The 20,474-nt window shown below is 31.4% G+C and overlaps 1 protein-coding gene across 2 annotated transcripts in view; it reads left to right on the top strand.

Moving 5' to 3' along the window:
• The window catches only part of Mp (collagen XV/XVIII-type protein multiplexin), a 202,287-nt gene that overhangs the window by 66,419 nt on the left and 115,394 nt on the right, over window positions 1-20,474 (top strand). The window lies entirely within an intron of this gene.

Raw genomic sequence — 20,474 nt, 5'->3', positions numbered from 1 at the left:
TGGTAAATAATAATCATATGTAAAATATTTTGTAGAGTAACGATTAATCGTTAAATGTAACTTCATTGGCTTTGTTGAGTGTCACGAAGCTATCCACGATGATTTAATCCATACAATAGTCGATAGGAAACACGTTAATGGCTACGGTAACGCCGCGAATTATCTACCTATGACAATTAGTTTCTATTTGAGACGCATTGTGATTCTCGAGTAAATGGCCACGCTTTAAACAGTGTACGGGCTCAGTCGTACAAATGATTCATGTGAAACCTTTGTTAATTAGTTGCCACTGGTAATTGTTGCAACGTGGCTCTGGTCAACATTTTGTTATAATTACATTACGTTCTATTGGTACGACGAAATGCTGTAGTAGTGACACTATAATTAATAGGATACGTTCGCACGACGAATTTAACCAAACTTCCCATATTTTAGTCTGCGAATCGATTATTTCTTTCGTCCACGTATTAACATTAAATCCAGAGCACCTGTGTTTAGAGATGCCAAAAAGCGGAATTAATTTTCCACCATTTCTTATCGAAAATATTAATCTTCGTTTAATCGATCTCGTTATTATGAATCGTTTCCGTGTAATATATTTTATAGGAAAGAGATGAAAACAGAATTGTCAGCATTTGTCAATTTGTTTATTCGAGTACAAATGGATAAATGCATGAGGGTGAGCTTATTAGTAAAACATCCAGTTCAACGACGTCGGTATATTAATGTTTATCGTTATTCGATTTAGTAAGAAATCTAATTATAAATTTCTTTCATTATTATTGTTATTATTACTTTTTTCATTTTTGGTCATTCGGTTTACTCGATTTTACCCCATTCATATAGGTTTTTTTTTAAGTTAAATAAGAATTGGTTATCCTACTTACGTCGGTGGATCAATTATTCGATTTTAATTGTTTCTATTTTTGTCGTTATGTTGAAACAGTGCATGACATATTCATCCATGTCGTTTGTCCATTTCATGTATTGTCTTAATTTTCCGTTCTTAGGGAAGCTCAGAAAACGTTTTCTTTTTTTTTTATTTTTCTCTACTTTTTCTCGGTTTTTCCTTTTAGTCATCTCTTACCAGTAAGGATTATTAAGAGGATACTTTGATCCCGCTCTTCTATAGGGTTTATTTTTATTATTATTATTATTATTATTATTATTATTATTAGTATGTTGCTTTTCTAATAATTCTTAAAGATGTTAATATTGGTTATACGATCAGAAATAAAAATGACTTTTTAAGATGATACATTTCTTACTATCGATTTTGAACGAGCAGCTATGGGAATATTTGAGAAAAGATCAGATTATCATTTTCAGTATTGCATGTATTCTTTTAAAATACAAGTTAATGGTTTATTTAAAATTCCATTTTTTATCATCCACAATAAATTTTCCAAGACCTCTTTTTGTTTTTTTTTTGTTTCTTCTTTTATAAAACACGAGCAATTAAAAAGGTAAAATTTGTTTAAGCTTTTGAGCTTTGTAATTGTGTGAAATGAAAGCTGAAAAAAAAAGAAAAAACATCTAAATACCAGTTCGCAGCCAAAATTTAACGCATTTTGGGCAAATTTAAAAATATTTGATTAAAATTGTTGATTCATATAAAAATCGGCTGTTTTTTACTCTAACCACGTATGTTGTGTTTTATTGCAATAAAATCCAATAAAATTTACAAGCCGTGCAATCGTTTATAAAAGTAATGAGACAAAAATACATGAGAAAACAATATAAAAAATTAAAAATGATAGCATTGATACTTTGATTCTCATTCAAGATTTAACGTTATATCACCCATTTTAAATAACTCACACCTATCTTTTTGTTTTCTTTGTTATTTCGTATTGTATATATATTTTCGCTTTTGTTTCGCTTTTTTATAAGAAAAGATTAATGTCATTGCAAGGATTGTTTTCACAAAGTTCGTGAAAACGTATTAAATGTAGATTCAAGAAAGCTTTTTTCCTTGTTTTTTTTTTTCATTTCTCTCTCTCTTTTTCTTTCTCTTTCTCTTTCGCAAGATTTAAGATCATAAAGATTATAGCTTACGAAAAAAGACTAAAGAATGAAATTATTCAAAAGGTACAAACGCAAGAAACTCAAAATGGTCATTTCAACGTATCCTTTAGTGTCACAATTCGTTCATACAGTGAACGTATCGACGTATCAACAGGAATATCGTTCAATTTGTGGCGGATTATTTGAGCGAATAAATCGGCCGAGCGTACCGATTAATTTCACTCGTTGGAATTGATATTTTCGCCATGGCTCTGACGCTTTTAATTTACCTACCTTCATGTATATCGAAGTACATACTTCGTTTTATCCGATTTTCCATTATCTTGCTTTTTTTTCACAATAATAATAAAAGAAAAAAGGACCGGAAGAATATCGTGATTGTTGTCACTAGATAGCAAAAATAAATAAAATTATAAATAAAAAAAGGTATGTGTTAGTACGATTGATATTGTTCTACTATTTCACTTTTTCGTTTTCCTTTTTTTTTCTTTTTTAAAATGAATATAGTGTTGTATGTTTTGTTTTCAATATTTAAAATCGTGACATCAAGCGTGTTAAATTCATAAATTCATTTTTTTCTTTCCACTAGACATCAAGCGAATAATGTTGTTCCTTTGAGATTATGTCATCGGTTGTTTGCCGATGTTTCCATCTCGTAGCTTCTCTTTTTTCGTCTATTTGACTTTTACAATTAGTTATTCTTTTTCTTCTTTTCCTTTCATGGCTTATTTCTTGATATCTTTTCGGAATAACAGTGAAACACTGGGGAGAAAAGTTTGATAGTCGTTCAAGCTCGCACGAATCGCAACTTCTTTCTCTTTGTGGATTAATCTCTATAAATTGAGAGAACGCGTCACCATCGAAAGGAAGGAAGGAAGGAAGGAAGGAAGGAAGGAAGGAAGGAAGGAAGGAAGGAAGGAAGGAAATGGAAGAAAAAGAATAAGGACTTCGAACGACAGAATGACAATAAGCAGAGCGTGCATATTTTATATTTGACGTCGCTGAGTTCACCTGGCCGAGTTTCATGAAATTTAACTTTCTTTGTCTGTTTTTTTTTTTAATCAAATGTTGAGTCATTTGCATTTGCATCTATGTATCCTTATATATAGGCAAACTGGTGATAATATAAACAGCTAATTTTTAGATTTTGTTTAATATTAAAACAAAAAATAATATAATCAATGTTATATTATATATTTTAAAATTATAATGTAAAACACGAAACACTTTCTGAGAATGCTACAACAAGAAATTATTTTAATTGGTAAAATTAATTAGTAGAAGTAATTCCTTATTCAAATACTTTTTCACGCTATCACGATTTATCGATTAAACTTGAGACTAGAGTAAATACATATCTTGTTCATTTAAAAAAGCGAATGTGGCTGTTTGTGAAATTCAATGAATAGACGACGTGCTATGGAAGAAGGTGAGGATTAAATAAAGAACGAGAGACCGGATGCGATTCATGCTTCACCACTATCCTTACAACTACTATCAGCATTACCAAAGCTGCCTTACCACGTACGCGCTATACCGAATCACACTTTACTTCCTCGCTGTTTCTCTTTTCTCAAGTTAAGCGTTTCTGCTTTTTAATAAGCACTCCTACGCTCGAAATTACGAGCACGTTTCAGACCATAAATCAACGACGACACGGTGTACCTTACTTTCTAATCCTTACTCTTTTTTTTTTTTTTGGTTTTCTTTTTTTCCTTTCCTTCCTTCCTTTTTTTTTTCAACTCTCGAAATATACACTTAAGCGAGTCGAGAGGGAGAACCAAGCTTCTTTCTCGAAGTTTAACGAGGCAATATTTGCAGTAAGGAAAGTATCCTACAAACGAGATACCCATTGTATCCCCGAAGCAAACGACATATAATAAATTTTCTCGTTGAAAGCTAGCTATTCGAGTGTGTAGTATAATTTATTCGAGGCGACAACTGAGAGAAAGAGAGAAAGAGAGAGAGAGAGAGAGAGAGAGAAAAAGGATGAGAGAATTAAAGAGAATTTTCTCTTTCTCTCTGTTTCACCGTTTCATGACTTTCTCCCTTCGTTCGAGTTTCCCCTCTCTTTTAAAGTCATTTAAATTCTCGCCTTCGATCTATCTAATTCTTGGCATCGTACCATTATTTCAAGAGTACCGTCATTGATGTCAAGATAGGGAGTCGTACGAGAGTTCTCTTTGTGCTTTTCCGTGCGTTGAATCGAGAACCGCATCAATTAATTTACGAGTGTGATTTCCATTATCCGTCGTACGATCGAACGAACTTCGCAATCAACCCCCTCTGAGCTTTTCTATCATTTTACTTATCTAACTTCCATTTAGATAAAGAACGATTATCTAACCGGTAGTCATTTATAGCAGCGAATCATTGCCATTTACATTAAAAAATAAACAAAAATTTAAGATATTTTATTATATATTACATAAAGTAAAGTACTTCGAAAAGTAAGCGGTATAAAACGCGATGAGGAAACAAATGAAGAAAAAAGAATTACATAACGTATAATTACGCCAATTTTACAGTAATCTGGATGTTAATCATAAAATCTCGTCGATTCAGATGGGCAGTTCACGTGGTGCGTATTGATAAGAATCAAGCCGCATCTAAAATACTAAATGATAAACCTAATGGGAAGAGTATTGTTTGAATCAAGAAATAGGTGGGAAAACAATATTAGAATAGGTCTTAGCAAAATGGAGTAAGAGGGTAGCAAATGGAGAAATCTTGAATAGGGGCAGTAACATTGGAGGGGTTTGATATTTGCAACAATGAAATTTCGAGTTCTTAAAGTTACCTAGTAATAAAAATAAATTTCCATTACATATAAATATTTTATACACGGATAAAAATATCGTCTATAGTAAAATTTCCTACAAATGTTGTTGGAATTGAATTAAAATTGAATACATAATAAAGTCTATAGGATCATTTCCTATCCTATCGATGGCTCTAATCGTTCTTTGGTTTATTTATCTTTTTACATTTACGGTTTCGAAAAATACGAAAAGAAAGTTTATCGAAAATCCGATACAATTGATTGTTTTCTATTTTATTGAATTTCCTTTAATTACCTTTTCCCTTATCGATATCAACTTTACAATTTTCTATTCCAGTTACATGAATTAATTGAAGTTTCAAGAAGTTTTGTCGATTCTCAAAGTATTTGAAGAAACTCTAGAAGAAGATAAGAACAGGGGAAAGAAAAAGAGAAAAAGAGAAGAACGTTTCGTCTTTACGATGCGAATCTCGCGATAAGAACAGTCCGAAAGATTTCGTCTGGGGAAACGTAAGTAGAGCGTAGGGGTCTTGGTTTCGTAACAGAAATACCTTTACTTGTTGGAAAGGTAAAGAGGATGATATGGATATGCACATCGTGTTCTCGCGTCAGAAAACGCGGAATGTGCTATAAAAGTGCGGAAAAGGTGGCGAAGTTTCAGTTATGACGCGAATAAAAGCACCGATGTTCTTTCGACGATTCTCGATATGTGTGTGTACGTGTATTTTACTTTTTTCTTCTCTCTCTCTCTCTCTTTTTTCTTTTATACAGGTGTAAGAGAAAAATACAGATTACTTCGTTTGCAACATTTAGACGTTTTTTTTACGTAATTTTATTACGGTAGACATCGATTTTAACATGTACATACATACAATCGAAAGTAAGTACATGTAAATTTTACGATCCTCTTTTTTCTCGGCAAAATGTATTATACTGGTTAGCAAATTTTTAGTAGATATAATACTCTCTCTCTCTCTCTCGATTTTCGTTTATTTTTTGGTTTTTATTGTCTAAGATATGTAAGTTGATTTGTTCTTTTTACGATGTGCTTAAGATTTAAAGCATAGTTTAATTATCAATAGCATTTGTTTAATTATCAATAATTCAGTAATAATTAAATCATTTATTATACAATCATACAACTTCGATATAATATAATATTATAATACTTATACAGTTAATGTATATGCATAATATATTCATATTGTTATATCTATTATTAGGATGGAATATTCGATAGCAATAACCTTTTACATAATACACTGTAAATGAATATCTATCGTAGACATTAGACTGTCGATTAAGAAGAGAGGCAATTTCACCCTTTACACGCTCCACGCGGCGTGCAAGCTTACAATAAAATTATATGACTACCGCAACGAGACGCGAAGAGATTACGTCATTGCGTGAAATTAGCAGTTTTTTTAAAGGGTTACTTTACGAAGCTTTTACATTAAGTAATTACTTTATGAAATAAAAAATATATAGAGACGCAGTAAGAAAAAGTATAGTAGTTTGGCCAACAATGAGTATTCTATAAAATGATCGTTCTAATATTTCCAGAAGAGTTGGGAATTTTGTCGAGCCCCGAGAATTTTGTTCCTACGTAGCTTTACTCGTCGTCGTAGAAATTTTCTTTCTTTCTTACTCTCTCGACGCTTCTTAGTAATGTTCGTCTCTCTTTTTCTTCATCTTCTTTCTTTTTCATCTTCTTGTATTTTTCTCAGCTCTATTCCTATACTTTCTTTTTCTCTCTTTCTCTCTCTCTCTCTCTCTCTTTCTTTATTTTTCTCTCTTTTTTTCTCCTTCTTTCTTTTCTTTCTCTATCTTTCATTCTTTTTATCTACTTGTGTTTTCCTCTGTTCCACTCTTACACCTTCTATCTTTTTCTTTCTTTCTATCTTTTTGTTTTCTCTGTCCAGCTTATATGGTTTCTCTTTAACTTTCTTCTTCTTCTTTCCCTATCTTTCTTGTTTTTTCTTCATTGTCTTTCCCCATAGCGGATTCTTTGTAGTTCTTTTAGTGCTTAGTATTGTACCTGTGATCCTCCAGGCCGTGTCTCGCGTGCACTCGCCATTGCATCAGATTCTTTTCTTTATTTTCTTTACCCGAGAGGGTTTTTTCCCGTCCACTTTGTTTGTATACGTGTTCTTTCATGTATTTGTACATACATTTGTTTTTATGCATGTGTATATATATATGTATTACATATCTACCTACATATATATTTCTGAAAATAATTTGGCCTAAGAACAGTACGATTTTTAGAAGGATTGCAATGGAATTTTAAGCTCGACGAACGACTGCCCTTATCGTCTTTGAGCCGTTGTTGCTTAAGGAAAAGAAAATTCGTGATGGAATTTTCACAGACGATCGAGCACGCTTCTCTTATACGTTTTCTTCGTATATTCGAAGTTTAATCTTGACCATAACATTCTTTTAGATATATTAATATTATTTTTATTTATTTCTATAATACTCCAAACTTTCCAAATCTTTTCAATTATATTTATAAATATGAGAATCTCAGTAGTATTATGTTACTTTTTTTACTTTTAAAAATACATTTTCATTTTCAATCTTGTTGTCGTTATGTGTGTGTGTGTGTGCGTATGTGTAAAATTCATAAATATAATATAGTTTTTCGAACGACTGTTTCATTGTATTTAAAAATAAAACTAAATAAATAATTACGATAATAAAATGATGAACGTTCTTTAACAAGTTTCGATACTTATATAAGTCGTCTTGTATAAATAATCTTGATTGCATCACTTCAACGTGCTCGTTTATTTCCCGGAACATCCAATGGAATAAATTATCTGAAATTCTTGGCAATTCGTTGTACTCTCCAGTACACGTGTCTATAGCCGTTTAATTAACGTCTAATTGGAGGAAAAAAATTGACTTCGTTTAATAATCAACGATCAAAATTGGAAATTCATATGTTTAACTATTTGTCAGGATAAAACTTAGAAAAAGGGCAATCTGTAATCGCGAGTACAAAGATTCATGTCAGTGAAGAGACAATCACGTAATCATCTTTCATCAGAGGAACCTACCGCCCCTATTTCAGAACCACCTTGATCCGAAGTTTTTCCCTATAAAAATTAAGACGATAATACTGTTCATACTGCGAATGGCTATACCACCAAAGTATTCACCTTCATATATCAGAAATTGACAATAATCGAAAAGATATGTAAGTCCGAGATGATTGAAATTGATTAACCACCATGTCATCTTCCTGTACACTCTCGAGCAATTAAAAGATAATCTGTTTACTGAAGTAAAGGAAATTTATCATAATTATCCCTATCTTGTCATATTATTGCCGTCATTTAATTCCTGGAAAAGGGAACCTTTCTGGTCCTTGCTAACTTCGGTGAATACGGAATAGTTAAAACCAGCTAAACAACCTTTCTAAAATCCTCCCTGTCAGTTGAAAAGAGAACATAAAAGTACGTTTTTCTTTTTACATTACCTACTATAAATATTTAATGTGATTGATTTATTTAAATGAACAAAGTTTAAAGCTGCAATTAAAAATTTATTTTTGATTTACTGGGTCACTTTAAAAGATCGATCACGTCCTTTTCCGAGACATATCATTCTTCTATACGGAATCCTTTTTATTTTCATTTATTATATTATTTAATAAAGATCATAGAAAGAAATAAGTTTCGAAGGCAATACCATGCTCCCGTTTGTTTTCCTCTTCGACGAACTCATTTAAATACTGATGGACGCGGATTATTTTCTTGCCGCAACCGTTTTGCATTTTCACTCATACCATCTCGCTTCGCACTTTCGTTATTTTTTTTCTATCTCTCTCTCTCTCTCTCTGTCTCTCTCTCTCTCTCATGTGTCTTTCTTTTTCACTCTTTTTCACTTTGGCTACCCCTCATTTTCTCTCTGTTGTTCGACTTCTCCATCCGCTTTTCTCTCTGTCACGTGACGTCGGCAGTGTTGTTCCGAACGACGGATAGTAAATTGATTATCGATTCCGAATAAATTCTGTTGAACTCGTGATAGCTCGATCAGGGGTCTCTTAGCTTTCTTCTTTAAAGGAACTATCGAAGAATCTCACCTCTATCAAATTCCATAGGAAGTATGTTCATACTTGGATACTTCTATAATTGCCCAAATTTTAATTCTATTTTGATTGAAAAAGAAAAAAAAGGAGGAAAAACAAAGAGCCCTGTTAATGTTGGAACGCGATACGAATTTCGAATAAAGTGTCACGTACGGATCGAACGATGTAGCATTTAATCCGGAGAATAATATTATGCCAGCTTTTCTGAAACGATTAAAACCATTTCTGCGATATCGAATATGCTCGTAACGATTTACCATTGACCGATAATACTGTATTACTTCTAAATCTTCTCGAAATTCGTTCAAATTAATGCTGCTTTTAGTATCCTGTTTTTATTGCGTTAATTACTTCTTCATAGTATATCGGGAATATTTGAAATGTTAATCGTTGTTTACTTTTTAGAATAGCGAGTATTCGTGAATAAAATTCGAAATGATTAAAAGATAAAGTAAGAATAAAATAAATTTATTTTTTAGAAAGAGAGAAAAAAGAAAAAGAAAAACAATTTTGAGAAGACACTATTTCTAATGTTTTTTTACACCTTTTGGCAATTTATCATGGAAAAAACACTCTTTCCGTTAGGAACTGCGCCAAGGGAATAACTATTGGGTGCAGATAAAATAAAAAAAGAAAAAGAAGAGAAAGGAAGGAAGAAAGAAAACAAGGGAAAACAAAAACAAAAGCTAAGAGATAGAAGAAGGTAAGAAAAAGCAAAAAGGAGGCGCGAGGACGAGCCCTGAGCGTACATTCGCGACGTTGATCTTTGAGTTCCAAAGCACGAACGCGAGAGTGGAAACTTTCCTTTCTCGTGCACAGCTTACAAAGTTCTCCAAGAAATCTTGAGGCGAGCGGTAAACCGGAAGCGATGCGAAAGTAATTATCCGGCTACTTAGAAATTTAACACCGTACCTTCGACGGTAAAAGAGTTTTCTACCTTATCCCATTTTTCTTCCTTCTAGTCAACCCTTTTTCACAAGGACATAGTCCTACTATTTCTAACGCCCTAATTACATCAACGTTAGTTCTCGATTGAGCGAGAAATGCTATGCTCGTTCGAATGGAAAATAATAATAGGATGACCTATCAAAAGCTGGCTACTTTGTAATTTCATGTCGCCATCGAGCAGATATGATTGTTTTATAATCAATCTTTACTGTTTTCTTCTAAGTTAATAAAATATCTGATTTTTTTGTTTAATTATTTATTTATTTAAATATTTCCAATATTATTACGTAATGAATAATATAATATAATTTAATTTAAGAATAAATGAATGAATTAAATAAGAATCGCGATATTTATATTAATATAATTTAATCAATACAAATTTGTTTTAAAATTCATTAAGTCTTATCCAAATTTATATTATTATTCAAATAATAGAGTTTGAAATTAATAAAATTACGATTTTTTGTGTTTATTATTAAATTTATTATGAAGAAGATAAGCAAGAAGTTTTTAAATTAGAAAATGAAATTATATTCTTTTCTCGATAACAAAGTAATGTTTGGTATTTTGAGAAGAAAAAAAAGTTAATTTAATTACAAGCGGTAGCTTAAGTTTTATATTTATCTCAAAATAAAGCAGACAATTTTTGTCGTTGGAAGATAAAATTTATTATAAAATCTCACATCCGTAGCGTGAAAAACTACTACGGAAACTTACGCTAATGATAAAGCTGAAGTTTTCTTTGATGTAGTACGTTAGTAATGTTAGCAACGTCATGCTCACTTTTATTTCATAGTTTTGTTTATAAAAAGAGAAAGAGATTCATTTTGTCTTGGAACGATTCTCGTGACTACTTAACGTTACAATTGAAATTAAGATAAAGAAGATACTCGAGAGGAAGATCGGAAAATTTAAAATACGAAAGGAAATAAGAAGCGCGATATTTATCGTAAGGCTTTTTCATATTTTTATTACATCATGACGACAAAGAAAACAATTGCGATTTTGTAGGATAAACATACAAAGTAACTTCCTTTCTAACGAGGACAAGCCTTGTCACGCTATACCATTATGTGTTTTAACAACATAAGAAAAACGTAAGGAAGATAGGTACGTATGTGTTTAAGACACGAAACATAGGTTAGTCAATATCGAAAGATTCTGCCAAGAAAGAAATAGCTTATCGATCCAACTTTTCAATAGTGTCATGGAAAATTTATCGTATAAGATTATCAATTGGTTTTCTATTTTCAAATGATCGATTATTGGATAATTCTATTACAATATATTAAATATGTATATATATAGTAAATATAATGACGTATCGATCATTTTAACCACCAAAAATTAGGATCGTTTTGCGAACGTGTTTATTAAAATTTAAATACAAATATGTGATTAAAGAATTACATTTAATTTAACATGTTTATGTATAATTTAATGTGTACGCAATAATGCAATCTTCGTTAAATTTCATAAAAAAAAAATAATGAATATAATACAGTCTTTTGTTATTATTTTAATTGTAATATTAATTTAATAGGTAATATAATATTAATAAATTAATATAAAATGATATTTAAATTTAATCGCGTATTTCGTATTGATATAGTTTCCTTTAATTATCACTTGAGTAATTGAAACGATCGATATAGAATTCTCGGAAATTTTCGGAAAAACGAGAAATATTGTTCAAAGTAGTTCGGTAACGTGGTCGGCAACGAAGCAATCGAATAAATAACGATTAATAAATAACTATACAACGTCGTCTCTTCGATGCGAATTCATGGATAATCGAACGAATACCGTCACGGCCAGCAGCTTCGTCCACTCTCGAAATTTGCCAACAAATCCTGCCTTTCAACGTGAATACTCCAAACGCAATGGTAGACACTCGAAATGCAATCGAGTCTCGACTGATTAAAACGCGATCGACGTGCCACCGAATTAGCATAAACAAATTCTTCGTAGCATTTTTTTCTCTACCCAAACCATTCGTCGTTCCAAACCATTCCCCCTAAACCACCTTCTCTCACCATTTTCATCGTTTGCTTCAGGCATGTTTGTCCCATCGCTTTACATGAATTCCCTCACTCGGAACAGTTTTAATCGTTGTTGTTTGTCGCGTAAAAACAATGGACAACGATTTGCAAGTAGATGCAATTAATTTTCCTAGGCTGTTTTCTTCTTCGATCATCGTTAATTGTTCTCTTTTGTTTTTCCTCCTTTTTTTACGATTTGTTTTACATACGTTGATTATTGTAATGATTTTTTTCCGATATTAATATATTTTTCATTGAATTTAACTATTATAATAGAATCTTAACTATCATTACCAGGTAGCTTATCACTCATGTTCGTGAATCACGTATGTATGTGGACGTGTTTAAAAAAATGTGAAACGGTTCTTTCTATTTATAATCTTTGTTTCTTTTTTTTAAATCTTTTTTATAGCTTTCAACCACGAACCTTAAGTAGTCATATAGTACGTTAGTACTGTACTTTAGTTCTTTATCAGATTTTGTAGGAAAAACATGTAAGCAATCTGATTCAATTTACCATTTTTAATGTACTATCTATATAATAATATATATATAAATCGTAGATAATTTTAGTTCTTTTTATTCATGAATATTGACGAATCTTTGTCACTATTTACGGATCTCGAAACAAAATGAATAAAGAATGAGTTAATCAGTCAAGCTATCTTTGTCTATAGAATTATACAAATGAATCAGCAAAGACGAATTTTGCCCAAAATTGGAACTTCCTGAATCTTGAAAATTACATTACATCTAACTTTAGAGAGAGATCTATTCTTTATATTATAAAATAAACGTGTAATCTATAGGAACATATTATATGTGAGTAATATATGTATTTCGATCAGACGTCAGTAATACAATGACACGACGACGTTGAAAATCGATAGACAAGAAAATATCGTAAAACCTTGCTGTCTTTCATATTCCAGTTTCTTCGTACGATCTTATATCCCGAGACAGAGTGAATACACGCAAAGGAAAATATCGATCGTTCCGATCGAGTAAACTGTAAAAGAAATTTTGTGGTATGTATGTTTTCAGTGTGACGGCAGTTTCTTATGGCAGCGATATTACACACGGTCAGCCATGGCAGCTAGCAACGTTTATCTAGCTTCAAACCCTGTATCCCATGAATCCCCAGGTGGTACCTCACAACACCGATTCCGATATACGTTCGATAACGCTAAGGCGAAAGAACTCAGTAAAATGGCGTTTCCCGCGCTATGCGTACCTTCTGTATTTACTATTTCTAAGGTATAGCTCGATTCTGGGGCAACGTTTCCAGCACGAAATTTGTTACTACCCAGCTTTCGTTTTATCGGCCAACAAAAAGCAACCCCTTTTCTTTCTTTCTCTCTCTCTCGCTCTCTTTTTTTCCCTCGGATCGGATCGGTGACATAACTTCTACAGTTTCTTGTTCACTATTGCAATCGAGAACTTCTGAAATACGACTTATTCGAACATTTACAATTTATCAGATGTTACTAACGCTAGGGATTAGAAACTATAATCAATGAAATTTTATTAAGGCACAATATGGTCCACTACATTTTTATATTATTTTTTTTTTGTATCTTATAAAAATTGAAACTTCAATCTTTTATTCATCAATAAATATGTAAGAATGACAACGAGATTATGATGTTATTTTCATTACAGATGATTGATAAAACAATAATTATTATATATGCCACTTGCTGCGTTTCCTTTCTTTGATACTGATTCTACTGTATCGTCAGGAACTAATGCGATTTCGAGTAGTTGTTCTTCGTGATATTAAGTGAATCGAATAGTGATGATGATCGAGTGAATATGATCAATTTATAGCACATATAACAATAAAAGTTCTATTGTTAAACTATTTTAAATATTAAACAACCATTATAGCGTTGACTATTATAAGCCAATTTACATTTAAATTTATTCTTCATAGTTATTACAAGAACAAAATACTACACATTAATTGTTGAAATTGTTAAAGTGCAAAAAAAAAAAAAGAAGAGAAAACATTCTTAATCCTTTTCCTAATCAGGAAAAGATACGCTTGGATAAACCAAAGTACTATATTCAGAGTCTAATTTGAGAGAATTCCAAGATCCTCTCATTCTCGCCTCGTTGAAAACCACTAATTCGTTCCGCAATATCTGTCTTTCTCTCCGCAATCTCTGTGTAACACCATTACTTCTTTGAATCTGCAGGCGTGACCATTCTATAATCTTTCTTGACGAGCTTCGACGATATCCACTTTGAAAAAGGTACGAATGAAGACAATAAATAATCCTTTTTTTGCTCTCACCACATTTTCTTTATTTTCTTTTTTCTTTTTGTTTTTAAATCGATCGCTATTCGAATTTATCTTTTCCGATGTATTTCCAATGTATTTTCCGAGAAAAAAATAAAATAAATGTTTTAAGAAAACAAGAGACGAATGCAGTAACGTAAACCCTTTGAGTGTTGAATATTCCCTAGGAAAACAATCCGCAAACGGATAGTAAAACGCGCCTAGCAGTTACGATCGTTGAAGATGAAACACTTCTTTTGCTAATGTAAACTATGTTGATTGAATTTAAAACAAATATAGTATGTATATGCGTCTTTAATATATACAGATAGCTTTCGCTGAACGCATGTATTACATATAAAATATATTTTTTCTAAAATATAAATTAAAAATATATAAACTATATAAATGGCAAAAATTATCTCTGATATATAAATTATATATTCTATTTAATATAATCGAAAAAAAAATCAGGAATGTCAAATTTTAAGTAAAATCCTGCGCATTTGCGTATCGTATTACGTCAATAATTTTGTTCCCGGGATACTCAACGATCTCGTTTTCATCGTCTGCTAGCACGCTTACGAATCGGCCTGTTAGTTGATAGGCTAACTCAAATAAAGAATGGAAAGTTTTATCGGACATACGGAAATTCCGTTGGATGAGCGCGGGATATTGCATCGAACACGTTGTCGATGTATTTTGTTCATAACGCGACGAGCGGAAATTTCGAATCAAAAGATGGAATCACCTGTGTGTCGACGATGATAGGAAACACGTTGTTGTTTCCGAAAGAATGCACGTTTTGCGATGCTTCCGTCGATAGCTGTCGCGTTGTGGCTGCTGTATAAATTGGAAAAATACACTTTTTGAATTGACGCTTTCCTCCCTTTCATTTATATTCTTTCTTGTTTGTTCTCTTTTTTTTGATAGTATATCGGTATCAACACATATATTTATATTCAGCTTTATATTTTAGTTATTATATACAGTATAGACTGTTCATGTAACTAAAAAGTTTTCAATTACTTTAAAAATAGGACATGTTTAAAGTTAAAAAAAGGAAAAAAATCTGTATAAAAAGTTTACTAACGGTAATTATTAGAATTTTTAATTTATTATATTAGAAGTTGTTTACCTCTTGACTGTATCATTTTAATTTGGTCAGAAAAACTTCATGAGACGTGTAACTAACTCCTTGTAATTCATTTTTAAAATTTGCTTAACTTTTCAAGCGCAAATAGAGTTACACTCGTAGAATCTTTTGTTAAAGTACATGCATATTAAATACGATTAAAGATTGGTTAAAATCATTAAGAGCGCTTGTTATGTTCCATTTTATCATCAATATTATTATCACTATTATAATTGTATATAATTGCATAATATAATTATTTTTATGTGCATATAGAAGAAATCTACTACTTTAACTCTAGTTTTCCTAATCATAAAGCACAATTCCAATTGCTACCACTTGCATGAAATAGAAGACGTAATAGTGATAATATATTAATAAATCTCACTAAACATCACTTTTAATATTTTTGTCAATTTTGGATCATTAACACAACTGCAAGACAAGTATTGCTCGCTTAATCAATTTCTCGTCACGATAACCGACATAATACAGTTACAATGACTAGTAAAAAATATTCCATTCGACGCGTTGACGTATTTTCGACGTTGAGAGTATCATAAAAGGTGAAAAAATATGCTATAATAAATTCGTTAAATTACGTTGGGTCGCGTATTTATAAATGCTGTTTTACCTATTAGTTTGGGAGAACATAAACTTGCAGATAAAACTTCAATTAAACTAAACACAACAAAAACACAAAATAAAAATAAAATTAGAAATAAAAGAGAGAATAGAACAAAATATATAGAAAAAAGTATTGGAAAAGGAAATAGAAGGAGAAGAATAAATGATTATTTTTTCGTCTAGATTAGAAGCGATATTTTGTTGCATGTGGACGAAAATATTTCTGGCATGTGTGTCAACTGTGACTTATAAAACCCGAGAGAACAGCAATAGTTACTTTCCGATGGCGATGTATAGAGTATTTTTTGTGCGATCTATTATAAATACCATAAAAATGAAAAATTAATGTCCGGAGAGCTAGAACCATTTTTGTTATAGATATTGGACTAATCAACAAATTTCATAGTAATATTGGAGTCTTATTGTGACTCATTTAGTAACCACAGTTTACGTTTTCGCTGAAGAACTAAATATTTAATGTGAGTAAATTGGAAGAAGATAAAATGTTTTTGACTTCTTGAGAGTTTAAAGAAACAGCAAAATCTGCTATGTTAAGTTTACTGTCAACAAAATTCAAGAAGCGATACTTGAGCATATATATAAATATGATTTAATAAGCGATGTAAAAGCATGAAGACTTCGGTTATTAAAGAAAAAATTCTTATAGCATATTTTTCAAAAAAAAAAAAAAAAAGAAGGAATTTAAGTCATTAAGATGAACCAATAAATATATTAATTTCGTTTAATAATTTTGAAAAAAAGAATATATACTACAATCTAATTTTTATTTTTTTGTATATTGTTCATAATAAACGAAAATTATCTCCAAAAAAAAAAACAGTATAAAAAATATTACTTTCTTCATAGATCGTATAAGAAAATATATATATATATATATATATATATAAGTATATATAAAATATATTTAGCATTATACAGACGATTTTTTGTGCTTTAATCAAATTATTTTATTAATGTAATATAATGTAAACATTATATTACTATTTTGTCCGAGCCAAATGTATTATGAAGGGAAGAAAGTAAATGGTTTTGGTGTGGTAGGTATCCGTTACAGTGTACATAATTCTTCTACTTTTGCCTTTCTCTCTCTCTCTTTTATTCTTTCTTTCGTTATGTAACATTCCGTTAATTACTTTAACGTGAGAGATACCTGCGTTATGTTCATTTAGCGTGAATAACCCTCATTGTCTTTCCATTGTAAGTACTACAACACTTTCTCGAATCAATATTGCTTCTCAATTCGTTATATATGTATAACACTCGCGTAGGAGTCTTTTAAACTATGATCAAACAGTCTAGTTGAATCGAGCATTCGTATCGTTTTCCGAATCGTCGAAAGAGTTTCCGATGTTTCCCTATTAGCTAATTTTCTTAATTATCTCTCCTAGAACTTGTAGGTAATAAGCGTTTTAGTTTATATATACTAACATTATGAGCATAGAACGTTCGCTATATTAACTATGTTAATCCCTTTTAATAAGACCTCTAGTAAATGTACGCTAACATCATCAACATGTGATTTTCCGAAGCATGTGCCATGTTATAATATGCTAATGAACGATCTATGATAACCGTATAGAGAGTAGCGAATAAATGAATTATTATATTTTCGATAAAATTTTGGTATTAATATTAAATCATAGATAAATGTATGAGAAATATTTTCAATGGTAGTTTTCTTTCATAAATTTTTAATTTATTAGTTAAAGAGAAAACGTAGTGTTATGTACTAAATAATCGGATTAATTAATAAAGCTGATGAGAAACAACACAAATAATTTAAAAACGAATATAAACGAAGTAACATGAACAATAATACATATTATTCGTTTGAAAAAGCAGAACTCTTTGAACAATCATTGATATGGATTCAACTATTCAAAAATATTTTTGACATACAATTTCACTGAATTCTACAATAACGTCAATTTTGTTTCCTCTTTATTCTATTTTTGTATATAATACTATCTTATATACAAAAATATATATATATATATTAAAAGATATTCCGATGTTAAAGTCTTTCGACGTTTCGCGTTTCTTTCCAGCAAAAGCATTTTACTCTTGGCTATTGAAAATTTCACGATTATGGATCGTGGTAATAATTTCTCTCACATTTCCACCCCCGGTTCTTCCTCGTACGTTTTCTCCTATGAAATGCTCTACTTCGAAGGAAAACGTATCGTCGCGCATCGTTGAATTTTTCTCACTATTTATATGTACGTATATATAACAATATATATATATATATATACGTATACTTCATGCATACATATACATAAACGTACACATTATATACTATATACCTACATGTAGCGGGGAACATCGAAACCTCGGCAATAGCAAATAAATAGGCGATACAGAGAAACGGAGGAGGAGAGTTAAAAAAGGAGAGACATTACGTTAGCTCTCTTTCTCTCTCCTTCTTTCTTCTTCTCGTTCTCTTTTTCAATGGCATTTCCAACAGCAGGGAAAACCGTGGGAGGAAGAGGAAGCGTAAAGCGAGACGGCAGATTTAGAGAGGTTTAATTTTCCAAAAAGCTGGATTTGCGGTCCAGGCGACGGCCGCGTTGTCGATTTATCGCCAGGGCTGCATTCGAGAAAATTCCACCGACCGATAAAGGGAGATTTTTCTTACCAGGAGCGAGCGTTGAAAAATAAGTAACCGTAGGAAGAACGACGTGTTTCAAATTTTCATCCTATTTTGTTTTTGTTTTTGTTTTATTATTTATCTTTCAGAAATTAAATTCATTTCATTTCATTTAACGTATCTCTTTTAGAGAAATTATTTGTTATAATTAGTTTCTCTAAAGGTTAGTTAGTGAGAAACAATTTTTTTTTTCGATTAAAGAAATTTGACGATATCATATATGAGAATTCATTCTCAATGAGCCGAGTATCACGTACAGAACATGTATGTTTCTTCTTTTCAATTATCTTAGTCCGTTCGATACCTCGAAGAAAATTTCAACGCTATAATGTTTTACCTGATTTGCAATGCAAAGCAAATTGATCCGAGTTTCTGATGATGTAGCGTAAACGATTATTTAAGGGATCTCGTTCTACTTCTCTTTCTTCATCTTGAACACAAGAACGGATATGATAGAGAAGCGAGAGCGTTTGTAAAAAGCTTCGCAATTTCTTCCAAAGAAATTACATTTTAAATTATATTTCATTATTCTTTTATGTTCTTTGAATTGTAGTTATTTCGAAATATAAATGAACTTTTTATATGTAAACGTCTCCTATCTTTCACTAGATTGATTAAAATAAATCCTTTGTTATTATATAATAAGAAAGAACTTAACGATTTCTAAATGAGATAACTAATTGACGAGAAAAAGAAAGGAAACGGATATGAAATTTCACTACTTTTACAAAGAACATTAATACCTAGCCCTCTAGTTGTACGATGGTATAGTTCAACAAGTAGAAGAAAGAAGAAATTGAGCGATAAAGAATTCAAGGAATCTACAAAAGACTTTAGCTTCGAATTACATTCTTCCGTATAACTCTCATTCGTTTCTACATCCTTTATCCGGGGATAAGACTCAAGAAAGACTTGCGAACGAAGCTCGAAATAACCGAATCGATGCGACGACGATGTGGAAGGAAACACTTGCAGATAGAATTAACCGGTAAGATAAACTTTCGGCCCGTAAATTTGCAAGGTGACGTTACTGATCGAATTAAAAAGTTTTTCCCGCCGTAGAAGGGTTGTTTCTGTGCTTTGTTTAAGGCTGAAAGAAGTTACTTGTCCAAGGCACGAACTGAAAACAAAATATCCATTAAATTTTATCCATCCCTGTGAGTAGACATAGCGCGAAATAAAAGTTTATATAACGGTCTCTTCTTTATTTCTTTTATTCGTTTTCACCCTTCGGCAAGGGTTTCTTTTGCGTTTCGTTTCACACGACCGATCGAACTTGAACTAGCAGGTATCGTATTATATACTGAGAGTGTACGCCCTTTCTTTTTTTTCTCCATTCATTGTGTCTACGGCGTAGATAAAGAAGTCCCACCCTTTTCCTTTTCTCCCGGACTAATTCCAGTGCCTTCTAATTTCGTTCGGGATCCGATAGCTGGCTGGATATAAATCGTATTTTCTCGGTAAAACGAATAAAACCAAGCTCGCCTCGTTGCTTTTCTATAATCGAGTGATAATGAATTATTTTTGACAAAAATTTGTTGTTTTTCTTATTTCTTTTTTCTCTTACCTCGAGTCGAGATCGTTAAGAATAAATCTTGATTTGATTCTAGGAAAGTTATTTGATAAGTAAAGGGAAAAGAAAAACATTCTATACGATTTCTTTTCATCTTCTTCTTTTGCTTTTATTTCTATAAAAGAGAAATTGAATAATCAACGAAGAGATGACGTGTGCGTTACTCACGAAATGAGCTCTTTACATAACTATAATATAACTATATATACAGACTCTCATATTAAGTACCTTAGTCTAATTACTCGCGATCATAGCAATTTACGTGAATACGGTATTGTTCGTCGG

Source organism: Polistes dominula, unplaced genomic scaffold (genome assembly GCF_049000335.1).
Source record: "Polistes dominula isolate Pdom_NZ unplaced genomic scaffold, Pdom_raw_medaka contig_77, whole genome shotgun sequence".
NCBI classification, from domain to species: Eukaryota; Metazoa; Arthropoda; class Insecta; order Hymenoptera; family Vespidae; genus Polistes; species Polistes dominula.
Note: the sequence above shows the minus strand (reverse complement) of the source record. Positions and strands in the feature narration are given on the sequence as shown.